The 4,112-nt window shown below is 38.9% G+C and overlaps 1 pseudogene; it reads right to left on the bottom strand.

Annotated features, from left to right (window-relative positions):
• Positions 1-957: 957 nt before the first annotated feature.
• On the bottom strand, positions 958-3,898 carry LOC120369067 (annotated as a pseudogene).
• Positions 3,899-4,112: the final 214 nt, after the last annotated feature.

Genomic DNA, 4,112 nt, shown 5'->3' with positions numbered 1-4,112 from the left:
GTGCACAGTGCATACATACTATGCACTATTTTACCCAGCATTGCTTCAAGAAATATATGCACAGCTATATTATTTGGGCCATGAAATGGATTCTGACTTACACTTTAGAGTTACATGCCAGGGATCTCACTATCACCTGACAAACTTTGGCTCCATGGAGTTACATGCAACACTCTGTACCTTAGCTCCACTAATGCACTGAGTGGGATTGCCATGAAGACACAACATTGTTCTGTTGCCTAAAACTGCCAGCGCTTGCTGTGAATACGCATCATGAGCAGGGCCGGATTAAGACCTTTAGGGGCCCTAAGCACTGAAAAGATTATGGTGTCCCCCCCATATGTAATTCAAAATAAAAACAATACTATACCGTAAAATAAAATTTTATTTTTCAAAATGACACAAAACTTACATGTATGCTGAAATTAAAATAGCTTCTTTCTAGATTTTCTGATTGAAAAATTCTGGATACGTTCATCGAAGCTGACTCGACAAAGCATGTCCTCTTCCATACACAATAGGGAAAGTGAATCAAGTCTGTCCTGACACATTGTTGTTCTCTGAGGGTTTTTTATTCTTTTCAGCTGAGAAAAAGAGCATTCTGCAGAGCAGTTAGTAATCATCAATGTTAGAAAAATATGTAGTGCGATCTCTACATTTGGAAATACACATTGTATTCCATCTTTCAATATTGTGTCATGAAGATCAGTGTGACTGAATTTCATTTTTACTGTTTCATTAAACTTTGCAAGCATATAACAGTGGAACTGCCGTACATCTCCACAGAGATTCATGTTCAAGTCAACAGGGTATGAGTCAACTAGCTTTTGGGAACCTTGTGAATATTGTTCGTCAGACAAGTCCATATCGTTTAGAAAAGAAAATCTACTTGATACTTCTTTGTACACTTCACCTCTCCTCTTCATATGAGCTTCAAGTGTATTAATTATAGCATAGTAAGTAGATACGTGAAATTTGTCTTTAGGATTCAATGCTGTTCTGTTGCACTGCCATCATTTGCTTGATTTTTCCTGATTCGCTTGTGGGACTGGGCTTCTTTGTAGTTAGTATCAGGCAAGATGTCTTCAAATCTTTTGAAATCATTCCTCAAAGTGTGTAAGTGATCTGCTAATGATTGACAGATGTCTGCACGTGTTTTCAAATCCAATTCTTTTTCTTGGAGAGCTTGACCTGTGTGGTAAAATGTTGTAAAATTTCATTCCACGTGGTCAACATGAATACAAACTCTAGTTCTTGCAGCTTGTTTGCAGTGTTTTCTGCCTCTCGTATAGTTTCTGCCCTTTGTGATTGCTCTTCAGCTATACTTTCTAATGCATCCACAATCTTTGCGTAGGACTCCAGAATGTGCCACTTGTGCCACTTGTTGCCACTGCATGTGCCTCCCAGCGAGTATTAGAAAGAGATTTCAACACATGATCATTGCCCAAATATGTTTTAAGAACTGCCCATCGGTGTGTTGAGGCAGAGAAAAATGTATAAAGTAACTGGATTGTTGAGAAAAACCTTATTGCCACTGGACAACAATCAACAGCACTGAGGCCAACAAGATTAAGAGAGTGTGTATGAATATGGCATGTTCTGTTCTAAAAGCTTCTTCTGCATTCCTTGATAACGTCCTGACATGTTGGCAGCGTTGTCATAAGATTGACCTCTGCATTTTGAGAAATCTATTTTGCAAACTTAGCACAGATAGTGCAGTACTTGATTTGCCATTTCTTCACCAGTGGGGCTTTTCAAATTGAGGAATGTTATAAATCGTTCAACTGGTTTTCCATCTGTGGGAGACACATATCTTAGTACAATACTCAATTGATCAATATGTGAAAGATCAGGTGTAGAGTTGACAGATAAACTGAAGTACCCAGCAGTACTTATTTCATCCACAATAGCTGAACGAACTTCGTCACTCATTAGACCAATGAGTTCATCACATATTGTCTTGGATAAGTATGATGGGTTACCTTTGCCAGCATTCCCATATTTTGAGATATGGCCTGCTAAAAATGGGTCAAACTGAGCCACAAGCTCCAACAATCCCAAGAAATTTCCATTCTGCAATGATCCAAATATGTCATTTGATCCCTGGAAAGGCAGACCACGTTCAGCTAATGTTTGAATAACAGCTATAACACGCTGCAAGACGTGTTGCCAGTATTCATGCTCCCCTTTAATTTGTTCTTCCAATTTTTTGTGTCAGTCTAAAGCCCTATCTTCGATTTAAATATATCAACTTTGAATCGCTGTGAGTAGTGCTATTTTCATGTTGTTCAATTAAAACAGTATTCCGCCAGTGACTAAATCCATCTGCAGCAAACCGGGATGTTTAAGGTTTATATGCAAAAAGTTTGCAAACAAAACAGTACACTGACCCTGTTGATGGTGAATACAGTAGCCATTCTCGAGTGTATTTCTCACCATTCGCTTTCATGCCAAAAAACATTTTTTGTGGACAATATCTTGTTTGTTTTCCGTTGGTAAAAGTCCGACGTGATTTCTCAAATGGCCCAGTGTGGTGTTGATAGTCATTTGGTCCACGATCTATCCAGTAAGCTACATCATCGGTACTGAAATCAACACACATACCAGGATCTTTTCTCCTATTATTTACAGCATGAGCAGGTTCAGTCTCTGACACATCCACACCTTCTAGAACAATGTCTGTTTTACCACCAGGATAGGATGATCAGTTACAGTCTCTGACACATCCACATGTTCTGGAACGGTATTTGTTTCACCAATAGAAGAAGGGTCAGTCTCTAAAACAGCTACAGGTTTTGGAATAATGTCTGTGCTACTGAGAGAGGATGTTGCTTCTGATGGATTCGCTTTGAAAAATGATGTCAGCTTTGGAAGATTTTGGAAAATTTCACTAGTTTTTTGTTTCTTTTCTTCCGCCAGTTTACGTTTCTGTGCTCCACTCAGTAGGTTACATTTCATCCTGCCCCTTATCTCAGTTATCTGAACTTAAAAAAAAGAAAAACAAATTACACAACGTACACTATTTTTATGTATATATATAATATATATATAAGAAAAAAAATCAAGTACATATAACTCAGAAGAATATATCAATAATAAAACATAAATTTATTGCAATACATGACAGGATCTGATTTCCTCGCATTATTTTGATCTACGTTAGTAGGAGCCCCCCTGGTTTAGGTGGGGATAAGTAATAAAAAGAGAACAGAAAAACAGGGGAAGAGTGTGGAGTGGAGTGTAAGGAAGTCTAACAAAGTTCTGATTTTTCCCATGATGACTACTTCGATGCTTTTTTTGAAAGATCAAATATCAATTTTTTTCAAAAAAACCCTCATTTTTTTGGGTGCCCCCTGCTTTGCTGGTGCCCTAAGCATGTGCTTAGTCTGCCTATTGGGTAATCCAGCGCTGATCATGAGGGCTGGGTTCAATCTTGCAACTGTACCCACCCAGGAAACCCAGACACTTGACTCTTACTCTGCAGCCCAGGGAAGATGAGGTGCATTATGGAAAGCTCTGGGGGATGAGCACTGTCTTTTGACTAATTTATTGAACAACACATTGCTGTTAGATTTGCCAGAAGGTAGTGGCTCAATTTAACGAGTAAGAGCAAGAGTTACATGGGAGTGGTGGTGCGTTGGTTCAGCGCTATAAGGGGAAAATATTTGCAGACCAAAAAGGTTTGAGGGAAATACAGTGCCAATCTTTTACTCTGTGTTTGTGTAGCTGGCCCAAACTTGGCCAACACCAGGGTTTTGAGCCCAGAACTTTCAGCATTAAAAGCCTGAGCCTCTATCACTTGAGCAAAAGAACTAACCCGATGGATGTTGTAGCAGAGTCATAAACATCAGCCATTAGAGGGGGTTATAGCATACATACCGTACAGCTTTTCTACCATGATAAGTCTTGATCCTGATCAGCACCTCCAAGGCACTACTACAGTACAATAATAATAAATAATAACCTTCAGGCCAGGGTTAGGTTTTGCAAATGGGACTCCACAGGTTGTCCTTCCACCAAAATCAAACTAGTTTATACTAAAAAGTCAATTCAAAACACTCTGCTGGTAAAATAATTGACAACTCTCAGCCAAATCTTAGTCTCTAACTTAT

Source organism: Mauremys reevesii, linkage group 7, assembly GCF_016161935.1.
Source record: "Mauremys reevesii isolate NIE-2019 linkage group 7, ASM1616193v1, whole genome shotgun sequence".
NCBI classification, from domain to species: Eukaryota; Metazoa; Chordata; order Testudines; family Geoemydidae; genus Mauremys; species Mauremys reevesii.
Note: the sequence above shows the minus strand (reverse complement) of the source record. Positions and strands in the feature narration are given on the sequence as shown.